General features: G+C 45.3%; 1 protein-coding gene across 2 annotated transcripts in view; it reads left to right on the plus strand.

The window, feature by feature from the left end:
- The first annotated feature begins 7,484 nt into the window (after positions 1-7,484).
- Positions 7,485-12,109, plus strand: part of ZFHX3 (zinc finger homeobox 3) — a 277,375-nt gene continuing 272,750 nt past the window's right edge. For both annotated transcript variants that reach the window (XM_074968994.1, XM_074968995.1), the window contains exon 1: positions 7,485-7,604. The gene's annotated coding sequence lies outside the window, so the exon portion shown is untranslated. The remainder of the gene's footprint in view (positions 7,605-12,109) is intronic.

The raw sequence follows: 12,109 nt of genomic DNA on the forward strand, positions 1-12,109 counted from the left end.
CATCTCCATCTGTAAAACACGTCAGGACTGATAGAAAACACACACATCCCAAGCACTGACCAAATCTGGGAAGCTGCATTCCAAGAAAAAATGGAGGGGGGAAGTAAAGGAAGTGTTAAATGGGAAGAAAAGGAGGAGATTCTTGGTTTGATTTTGGTGCTGAGAGGAGAATCCTTGCAGTGAGGCATTTCCTTTCAGCCCCACAGTCCACTCACATCTCATCCATCCTCTTCGCTGTTCCGGTGCAGAGCTTTTTGCTGATCAGAACAATTGCTGAGGGGGGAGCGGGAAGCCTCTTTTAGCGTTTCTGTAGCTCCCTGATGGTCAGTCCCAACATCCCAGCCGTCAGAGGGCACTAATCAGAGCAGCTATACTGGCTATTAGGGGAGGGCCTGGGTTAAGGGGCAGGATACATCACTGACTGAAGTCACATACCGAGTCCCATCTTCAAATAGGCAGGTCTCAAACAGGTCACTCTCTCTTGCAAATGTTAACTTGTTTATGTTATATATAGGAAATATTCTGAAACAAACATACAAAAATGTAATTCTTTTAAATGAACGTGTGTGAGGTATTTTACATGTATGTATGATTTTATAAAATAAGCATAAATCTTCACAGCAGCAGATTTTTGTGCAGTTTTAATTAGGCTCTTAGAGAGAAAAAACAATATTTTTAATAAAAGGTAAGGTGATGAACATATCTGACTAAAATGGATGTAGGTGGGACCTTGTCCCCATCTCTCACAATGAGTATCTCACTATTTTCCAACTTTGAATTTTGGGAGCAAGGGGAGTGAGGCTGGTACAGTATAAGGTTAGCAGGTTTGGCACTGGCATCTAAATTACTGAAGAATCTGTTGACTCAAGTTCTCTCTCTTAGGCCTCCATCTCACTCCAAAAGAATTTTAGGGGGAAGATTTTCAAAAGCACAAAGGCCAGTTAGGTGTCTAACTCCCACTGGAAGCCTTTTAAAATCGTCCCCTTGAAGATCTAGTGTTGTCTTCGATTTGAGGAGGTTTATGTGAACTGTGGATGAGAGTCCCTCCTTTGCAAGACTTCCTGTTGAAGGGCCCTGACTGTTGAAGAGATGCAGATTCTTTTGTGTATTCGATACATTTATACCAAATTGTGTGTGAACTATTTTGGAAAATATAGAACCTTTAATTTATCCCTTTGCTTTGAAAGCAAAATGTCTATTTTATCTTTTTAATTATATTATTCTGTAACTTAATCCCACCTTTTTCATTTAAAATTGTTCCCAGACATTCAGTTTTACTATGAGCTTATTTTGATTTTTAAGCAAATTTCAGGGAAGTGACCCTAACTCAGTGATTTCTGTAAATATTTTAATAAATTCTAATATTGAAGATGACATCAGCACGACAGGCAGGAGGTGTACAAGCATAAAACTAGTGCAACTGCAGCAAATATCCATAAAGTACTTCAGGCATAAGCTACAGCTCAGAGGGAAATGATGCTCAATATTTATATCAGGTTAGTGAGTCCTGATTAAATGCCAAGATTTTTTTCCTCAGTGATTCTTTTTTAAAAATGTATAGCTACATAATGAGTTCATTTTTTTCATCACAAAAAAATCTACCATACCTTGCATTAAAACCTGCAAAAATAGGCAAATATATGTGTTTTAAATCAGTGTTTCTCAATGACTCGTCCATGGACCAACACTGGTCCCTGAGATCTCCCTGACACGGTTTAGGAAGGCAGCAAGCCGGTCCCTGGTATCAAAAAGGTTGAGAAACACTGTTTGAAATAACAGCCCTATTATGATGCTGTTACACCCCTGAAGGACTATTTATGTGCTCTAAACAGTGACAAAGGCAAGGGTGTGAAATAGCTCTACTAGTCCACTGATGCCTTTCATTCTAAGTGACTAACATACTTCCGGTGATGAAAAAAAATCGATGCCTGAATCTTTAAAAAAAAGTAGTCGTTGAATAAAGAGAATCTGGGAAGAGACACGAAAAAACAGGGAGAGAACAAACATCCCCCTGATTTTCCTCACTCCAGAAATCTCTCTCTCGAAATCCTACAACATGTATTCCTCCAGAAGAAATACATACATCCCTCGAGCGTATCCATCTCTCAGCAATAAAGGAACTCGGCCTCCTGTCCATTAAACAATACACGCATACATGCCTCCAGAAGAAATTCATACATCTGCTAGAATTGCTCAGCAGTGCGTCTCTCTCTAGCCCTCCGTTTATCTCTCTAGCCCTGCTGCATTTCTGCATCCCAACAATGAATGTGCTGCTGTTGGCATATCCCTTTCCATGCTGCTTGCTAAATGTATGTATATGGGCACAATGCATCAGATCACTTCAGTGGCTTGCATAACTCTTTTGCAAGCAAATGCTTTTGATTATTTGTGCTGTTTCGTATCCTTAGGAACCCCTAAGTTAATGCACCAGCTTGATCTATTTCATGTTAGTTAACCTTCCCCCCATCCCTCTCTGCATTCAACTTGATATAAACAAACTCTTAAATAAAAAACAAAACAAACAACCAAAGCATTCTGCAGGTAAACGAAAATAAATGCTGAGAATACCAGACCCTTCCCAACTCTTAGTGCTAAGGTTTGATTGCAGATTTGCACTGCAAAGGACCAGAGAACTGGAAATCTGACAAATGCCTTCAAATTGACCTGTATTTTCACAATGCACACTGTGTTTAAAATGAGTGGCAGACTTTATCACTTGGAGCTACTTCAAGGACTCTGGGCCTCTGTTGTATTCTGATTCTTTAAACATATTTCCAAGAAGCAGAAAATCAACAATTCATATTATGGACTTTTTCTAAACTGGGTTACATTTTACAATGGGTTATTGTCTTATTTAAACAGGAATTTAAAAAAAAACAGCTTGGAACTTTTCCCTTTACATGCAGGCATCATTATCATGAACTGCTCCTTAGGGCTGATGGATTGGAAGATATAATAAGTCTTTTCTGTCTTCAGCACCAATGACTTCCCTCTCACCCAAAACATTAGAATAAGTAGTATTCAACCAGTTTGGGGTTCTGTTTTAAATTGTGGCATGGTTGTGGCTCCCTGCTAACTCCTTGCATTCATTTGATTTCACGGGGGCCATACCCGGATTTGTCCCACTCATGCTTCAGGAAGAACCTTGTTCATCCCAGACGGTTGGGTAGCCAAGCTGCATTTCCACGGAAGGACCCTGCCTCCGTACAAGACAGAGGGACCTAGAATCATGCCCCAAGTCTGTTCACCATGGATAACTACCACTCATCTGGGAGCTCAGTCAGCAGAAAACCATAACCGATGTGTCAGGCATTAAGCAGTTTCCAGCCAGTGTGTTCCTAAAACTCTTTAGTCTTCATGCAACTTTTTAAAGGAAAGCAAATTTTGTAAATATATTAGTCTTAAGTTGTACAAAACACTGTTTTTAGTTCCATCAGTGCAAAATAGATAAATGAAATGGTATACTGCTACATACATATCCCTCAGATATGCAGGTCAAAAAATTAGATGGACAAACAGTTTGTATTTCTTGATGTAATTATTCACGTGTTGTTTTTCTACATGAAAACAGTTACATTTTGGAAGTCTTACAAGGCGAATTTGAGAGCTTTCCGTTAAGTACATTAGATATCCAAACAAAAGATTAAATACTTTTATATTAATGTAAAGGTGTGTATATAAATAAAATGGAGGCAGCCCTAGTGACTCTGCAGTTGGGGTTATGTTGATTTCCACTTAAAAACCCAAGACTAAAACTGATATTTTATACTTTAATGATAGAATTTAGTCTCCAAACTCTTTAGAGAACAACTGAATTTTCTAATTACTATTACCAACCTGTACATATAAAATTTACTATATGCCATTTGTAACCATTATCTACAGCTATTTCAGCATCCTTTAGTCAGATTTCTGTTTGCATAAGGGTTTAATAACTGCAGGACAGTTCAGATGACGCAGTAGGCTCTGTACAACCTCTGTATATTGAAAAGGGGAACTCTTCCATTTTTTCTTCTATTTCTCCTTGTCTATCCTATTGGTGAGATTCCTCCCCCGGCCTATCTCCTCATCTTAGTCTAGCCTTGTTTCTCTCCCCAGCTCCCTTAATTCCCTTCGCCTCATCTTCTGCCCTTTCCAGAGGCAGAAGAAAGGCATCTTAGGACTTGACCCCAGAGCAGAGCTGCTTGTGACTGGACCTGACTCTGGGAGGAAAAAGAGGAAGAGTGCAACCCTCTCCCCTTGCTTTGCTGCTTAACCCTTTAGTTACTCAGAAACGGATAAGTAGCATTACTGCCTCTAACCCCAGCTGTGCTGCTGCCCTCTTCCTTTTCTGGGCACTTCGGATCACTTAGAAAGCACAGAAGAACAAGAATGCAGGAGCACTGAGAGACTGTCACAGGCGGGGAGAGAGAGAGCAGCAGAGCCAGAGGAATACCACAGAGTAGCCAAAAAGAAGGATGTTTGGTTAGTGTTAAGTACCCAGACATATGCACTTCGGCATGTTTGCATTTATGGAACTATACGTTTTCATAGGAAGTGAATGGACAGCAACACAGGGCTAGACTGCACAGAGAAATGTACATGTCTAAGAGGGTGCGTGCGTGTATGTTATTTCTAAGGCACCTATCCCCATAGTATCTGGTATTAGACTTCCTTGCCCCTTATCCACAGGTTTACTTTCTCCTGTACCCTGGAGAAAAATGTGCACACAGAGAATGGGTCCTGCCTGACTGTCCCACTACATCTACAACCTTTGGAGAAACAGACTCTCCTTAAAAACTGTACCGGGAATGAGCAGGCAATTGTTGCCTTTATTCTGATTTCCTAGCTTCACCAGCATTGAAGCAATTTGTTTTATAGTCACAAAGAATGACAGCTACAAATTCTGTGTACCTCTATAGACAGCACATGGAGCAGCCTTGCAAAATTCTGCTTGCCCGAGGCAAGTAGGAATATATATATTTTGTTTTTGAGAGGCAAGTTATTTTTTTCAGTTATCCTCAGAGTAAGAGAGGACAAACAGATTTTTGTGTAGGGACAGGTAAATTTCCATGACCGTTCCACAAGGCTGACAAAAGTACATGCTTGCATTCATATACTTATTGATGTGTGTAAATTCACAAACAACATACAGGCAAATAGCTACACATCCTCTATGCATACCTCTTAGTTTTCATAATTTACAAATTAAATTATATACCAATTTAAATGCCCATTTTCTGATATCTCACAAGCATCCAAAAATTGCAAAATACCTTTATTAATTTACATGATAATAGCAGTTCTTTGGATTTCTAGCATTCCTTCCCCTTTTCTACTAAAATTGTGAAGACTCCAAAATTATCACCTCAATATTAAATAATGCATGCTAGGCAGGTTTAGAGAATTAAAAATACAAATATTGACTAGTTTTAGCATGCAGTTTACTATATTACAATTTGAAATCCATCTATATTCAGAATCTCCCAAATGGAAACAACGACTGCAACTGGATTCCTTGTTCCGTACACTAAAATCGGGAGGTTTATTTATTTTGGTTACTATTTTTTAAAATATAAAATTACTGACATTTTTAAAGCCTCTCTAGGTGTTCAAGGAGAAAGACATAATTTGGCTGCATTTTTTTCAACAAAACTAACATTTACACAGGTTCTTGGAGATGGAGAAAAAGGAAAAAAAAAGAAAAATTAAATTTTAGACTGTTTTTTGCCTGGCCCCATCTCCTAAAAATTCAAATGCTAGGTTCCCTCTAGTCAGCTAGATTTTACAGTGACATGGGGCTGGGGAAAAAGAGCGATTAACTGTTGCAAATGGAAAGTTCAGATAATCACAAATGGAACAAATTGAAAGCAAAAATGTTACTGTAACAATAAAGAAATATTTAATCAAAGCCCAGGTTCTGTGGGGACTGAAGGAATGCTACATCCTTGCCTTAAAAAAAAAAAGGGGGGGGGGGAGAAGAGAGAAAAGAGAGAGAAAGCAAGCAAGAAAAAAGGCAGAGGCAGAGCCGCCTCCTGGAGCTCCCCATTGTCCAGGGCTATAGAGAGCCCCAGAATGGCATTAACCTCACAAAAGACACATTGTGCTGGGGACAAAAACAGCCCCTTCTTCTACAATAACTTTTAGCTTTTTATTTTTAGAAAATGACAAAGCTTTTGCAGCAATGGCTGGTGAAACCTGTAGCCCGATTTCCAGCGAGGCTGGACTTGGCTTTATTGATCAGCTGTCCCGCCTGGAAAAGCAGCCAGGAAAGTTTGAATGGGAACTCGATGTTGGTTCCTGGAGAGGAAAGCCCCGATTTGTTAAACTGAGCTTTCTGCATAAAAAGAGTTTTATTCCCCAGCGAGGGTCGCGGTGAGCCCGAGGGATTCCCGAGCCGGGCCGACGCGGGCTCTCCGCGCCGGGCCAGGCACGCGTGGCGGGGCAGAGGAATTAAAGGCTCCCCGCAGCCTGCGCCCCCGAACTCGCCTCCCAGGGCGCAGGGAGTTGGGCGGCTGCTCGCAGGACACGCGTGCACGGGGCATGCGAGGCTGCTAATTCCGCGGGCGAAGTTACACAAGTGCATCCTTGGCGTGAAAGCTCCGGCCGCAGCTGGGCGCTGAGGCTCGGGCCGGAGGGACACGGCGGACTCTGCGGGGCTGGGCGCTCGGGCTGGGGGCAGGTAGGGTCCGCGGCTGCCGCCGCCCTGGGCGGCGCTCTCCTGGGGCCGGGGAAGGGCCGGCTCCGCGCCGGGCCCGCGGCGCTCCCCGGAGCTCGCCCTGCCTCTGCTCCTACCCCTAGAGACGGAGAAAGTTGCGCTTCTTTCCAGCTGCAACTTTCCCAGCTCCTCGCGGGAACTTCCCGGCGCTGGGGTGCCCGGCCCTGGCGGCGCGGCGCGGGGCGGGCCTGGCCGGGCAGGTGGCCCCCGAGCGCGGCCCGCCGGGCAGAGCGGGAGCCGGTCAGCGCCGCCGCGGGAGCCGCGGCCCAGCCCCCTCCGGCGCGGCGGCGGCCCCCCCGGGTCCTGCGGGCCCCCCCGAGCGGCGCCGGGCCGGCCCCATGCCCCAAGTTTCGCTGCGCCGCCACCGCCGCGCTGCTCCCCCCGCCCGCTCGCTCGCTCGCTCCCTCCCCCGCCGCCTGGGCTGAATCTTATTGATCCAGAAGGTGGCTAATTAGCCCTTCCCGTCGTGCCTGGGTAATGAGGCACATGCGCACTGCACTAATCAGCCATTTTTTGCAGGAAACTAATTAGCAGAATAAAGATCCAAAGAGTTTTTTTTCTTCCCAATCATCAGATCTGAGTCCGGGCGCTTCCTGCTCCGGCGACCGCCAGCCCCGCCGCCCGCTCCACCCCGAGCGCCGCTGCTGCTGCTGCCGCCCGTGGCCCCCTCTCTCCGGGGGGCTGCAAACTCCCCGACAACGATGCTGCTGCTGGGCAGCGGCGGCGGCGGCGGCGGCTCCTGCTCGGCTCCGGCTGCTGCCTCCTGCTCCCGCTGCTGCTGCCCCGGGCTCCTCCTCGGAGCGCGCCGCTCCTGCCGCTGCCGCCGCGGCAGCCTGCATGGGATCCGGGGCCCCCGCGCCGCCGCCGCCGCCCGGGATTAAAGCGCCGCCGCCGGAGAAGCGACCGTGTAAGTGGCAACTTTCCTGCCCGGTCCCCCGCTCGGGCTCCTCCTGCTCGGGGCGCTCGGGCTGCTTTGCATGGGGCTGGTCCTGCCCCCCTCCCTCCCGCTCCCACCCACCCAGCTCGGAGCCCGCAGCAAACTTTGTGCCGCCCGCCGTCCGGGAGCCCCGCCGGGGACCGAGCCGGCCGGCCGGCCGGGGCGCTGCCCCGGGACACGCTCCGCGCCGGCCCCAGCGATCGCCGCCGCCAGCTCCGTCCGCGGCCGGCCCGCCCGCCGCGCTGTTCTCCGGCTGCCGCTCGCAGGTGTCTCGGGCTCGGGATGGCTCCGGCTCCGGCTCCGGCTCCGGCACAGCGAGCCCCAGGAGCCCGAGGAGGCGGGGGACTCGCCTGCTCCCGAGGAGATGCCCGGCGCCCACGGACTGCTGCGTGCCCGTGGCGCCCCGGCGGCGGGGCCAAGGGACAATGGCAGCGAGCGAGCAGCGGGGATCGCCTGCCCGGGGCTGGGGTGACACCGGCGGGGCCGCTCAGCTCCGCGGCGGAGCAGGAGCGCGCCCAGGGCGCAGGGTTAGGCTGCGAATTGCACCCCGCAGAAATTCACTTCGGGACAGGAGCGGGCTCCCGGGCTCGGCTCGGTGCCCCCGAGATTTTTGTCTCGTGCTCGGGTTTCTCTTTTTGAAGAGTGCCTGGGGAGGGACAGGAACTTGGTCGGAGTGGTTTAAAATCCAGGTTTGTGGGGGACAAGGAGAACATTGATCAGAATAATCTGCATAATCGATAGGGCAATGTGCTGAAATCGTGTCCCTCCATTTACTGTAAATTTCTCTAATCTCTGCCGCGAGACTGCCCGAGTGCAGCTTCCCTCTTCCTAGTGTGCATTTAATTGCAATCCAGCACCCCCGACTTTACTGCTCGGCTCTCTGCAACTGTCACTGGGAAGGAGACACACTTTGTCTGCCTCACTTTCAAATTCCGTCCCTTTACTTTTCTCTTCAGTGGCTTTTTTGTATGTATTTTTTCCGGGTAGGTGTTGAGAGGTTTAATAGGAGATGTCTTTAAACTCGGCCAGTTCCTGAATGTGGATTAATGTAGTTTGCTAGTCTTTCAAATGAACAATAACACTTCCTAGGATCCCTTCTCTGTTAATCTAGGGTTAGATTTTGCTGTGTTAAATGTCCTATAATTCTGTACAATTAATACACCAAAGAGCAATTTAAAAATATTTTAATTTTTTTAAAAATTGTTCCAGTGTAGACACCATTCCATCCTTGTTGCCAGTCCCTGTAATCCTGCTGCCTTAGGTGAATTTGTGTTTGGGATATATTTTGAAAGAGAAGTTCAGTTTAGTCTGGTTAGCACTTTTATTTTATTAAAGTGTACGTGGAGCTAGTTTTGAAGATTGTGGTTAGGGGGATGGGAGAGGTGAAGGCAGAAAATGCCACTGTAGGCCAATCCCTCCTTTCTCAGTTTCAGTTTTTAATTACTTAATGCTGAATTGCACAGTGCTTATCTAAATATTTGCAAATGCTCTTTCCTATTGATTCCTCTGAATAAACTGTCCTCCTTTGCTTCAGAGCGGAGGTGATTCATGCTTTTTTAAAATGAAATCTCTAGAGCAGTGTGTGTATATTTTGTGTATAAAAACACACATATTTTAGTTTTAATTTATAAATTGGGGATGTGTTTTTTGAAACTGTGTTAAACTCTTTTTGGGCTCAGGGAAAGATTTGTTTCTCTTTTGAACTGTGCTTGAAGCTGGCCTTTGGTAGATCCAGGACTTGGTGTGTATATGTACATCTCTGCCTGCTCGCTTCTTCTCTCTCTCTTGTTTAATATGGAGCAATTTTCTGGAGGCTCAGTGACTCCCTCCTTGGGGTCACATTGAGTTCGAATCTCACTGAAGGTGCAGGAATCCTGCAATGGGGGAAGTAAGAGAATAGAGAGAATGGGATCAAGTTGGTTCCTTAGAGGCCAAAACTCCCATAGCTGCCTTTATATTATAAAAAAATAAATAAAAAAAAATTAGCTTCCCCCCCCCCCCACCATGTTACAAATTGCAGTCTCCCCTTTCAGGTATTTGCTTTACAGCTTAAAGCTTCTCCCTCTTCTGCCCTCAGCCAACACCCCCCCGTCCCCCTCCCAAAAAAAATGGAGTGGGGAGAAGGGGAAAATATAAAATCCATTGAGTTTAGGCAAATAATGTTCAGTCTCCATATCCTATTACGAAGCACTTTGAATATGCAAGACATCACACAAGACCAGTTATTCCAGTTACAACAAACTTAAAAAAAGAGAAAAAGGAAAGGCAGGTTTAGATGGACTCTCTCGCACTAACAAATTACATATTTAAAGCTCTCTTTAATTTTTTCCCGTAATCGCATAGTATCAATGCTTTTTTTTTTTTTTTTGATGTCTTGTTCTTTCATTACAATCTTTCAGCCGAGTTTAGGAAGATTGCTGCAAGCAACACGTTTTCTGTAGTTTTGTTCCTGTATCTTGGAGGAGAGTTGGCAGGCATTCTGTGGTTTGCAGTTACACAATATGTTATCATGTTTTTAATCACTAAATCATTGCAGTGGTTATAGATTTACAGTCTTAGGGTATTACAGAGGAGAAACAGAGGCTATATGTATTTATATGTGTGAGTGTGTCTGTGTGTTTTGTGAACTTTTAAATTGTATTGTTTTTCTTTTGTTTTCTGAAAGAGAAGAAAGTTTATATTTTTGTGCCAAGTCTCCCCACGTGCTTCAAAAAAGTTTTGTAAAATCTTCTGATCCCAACAGAGCAGGAATTCTAATATTAGTATACGAGATGTTATGTGAAATGTTGGCGTTAAACTAACATCGTGGTTGGGGTTAGCGAAAGGCAGTCAAGCTGTTCTCTTGTTTTAATATTAGCCACCTGCATTGAGATTTGGCACTTATTGGAAATGGTAATGTGGGGAAGAAGGACCCATGTTTTGTAGATGTCAGTGACCTAGTGTGTCATGTCATTGGTAGCCCACTTTCTGCTTCTGTTTTCATATTATTATGTAACAGAATCCTTGGTAGCATTAAAAATTCAGTATTACAAGCTGATTGTAATGCTCCCTCATTAGGGAGAACTGTCTGGCCCTGTATTAAGTGAAACACGGAGCATGGCTTTTAGATTCTAAACATCAATAAATATTAAGTATCAGCAGAGGAAAAAATAAAGTTAGCTGGGCTTTTGGCCCCTTCGTAGTTCTCTCCCCCTCCCTACCCCACTATATTTGTCTTTTTTTACTGTGAGCTAGATATCTGCTTTCCATTGGTGACTTTTTCTGTCTTTCTTGAGAGAGGTCTCTTGTATACTCAAAAGGTTTAGAAGTTTGTTTTGTTTTGATCTCTATTAAACAGGTCCTTCAGTTTGCTGATGTCATTTCCTTTCATATTTGAGTTGTTTGTTGTGCCTCCCCGCCCCCCTTCTCAGCTGGAGCCTAGGGCAATATGGGGAAGTGCAGCAGCGGACGAAGTAAGTTCTGGGTTCAAAGGCTGAGGGTCGTATGGTGCCTTTTCGTCATTCTCTGTTTCGCCTGCTTGGAAAGAGGCTCCAATCCCAATATCTGGTTAAATGCTCAGACATCAGCTTTCTGTGGCCTGTCCATGGGCTGCAGTGGCAGGCGATGATTCATCTCAATTTCCTTTTCGTGCTCGATCCCCTTTTTAATGCCTTTAATACTCCCCTCTTCCCCTCCCCCCCACCATTTCCCCCCCCCCCCAAAAAAAAAAAAGTTCTGACAACTGCAATTCACTTGCAAATCTGAGGCCAGCATTAGTGGGGCTCCTGCTGTGAAAAGAACGAAAGTGTTTCAAGTTTTTTTCCCCCTGTCGCTTTATTTCTGTTCTTCATCTCCAGTTAAACATTTCTAAGTGGCTTTTTCCTTTCCTTGGTCAGTTGACTGACTTCAGAGGTATGGGCCCTGTTCTCCTGATGTTACTAACGTTGCTATCTAGCTCAGTTCTCTCCTCTGCAAGCATTCTTCAGTCTGTAACAAAAACAAACAAACATAGGAAAGAGGAGGAAGAAAAAGAAACCAAATTTCTAACGGCAAAGTTTTTTTTTTTTTTTTAAATGTCTAGTTATATTCGGAAAGGAGTGGCCATTCGTCTGTTTGCTTCAGGTTTTCTGTATCCAAGCTGGGGTGAAAAATGAGCCAGCATTGACACTTGGCCTAATGTGAAACCCTGGGTAACCTCTTTCCCCTTCTATGGCTCTGGCCTTTTGTTCCTGGAGAACTGAGCTAAGGTGCTTTTCACTCGGACCAAAGGCAGCAGGAGAAGTCTCCCTGTGTGCTTAGCGCCTTTGGATGGCCTCCTCATGGTTATTGTCAGAGCAGAGTCTAGCAAACAATCGCTTTGGCGAGACATAAACACAAAAACATTTGTCCATCTTTTAATCTCTTTGTTTTAGGATTTTTTTATCTCATTCTTTAAATTTCACCATTTCAGTTTGTGTCTTGAGAGAGACGAGTGGAACAACATGAAGCAGATTTAC

This window comes from Natator depressus, chromosome 12 (assembly GCF_965152275.1).
Source record: "Natator depressus isolate rNatDep1 chromosome 12, rNatDep2.hap1, whole genome shotgun sequence".
Lineage (NCBI taxonomy): Eukaryota > Metazoa > Chordata > Testudines > Cheloniidae > Natator > Natator depressus.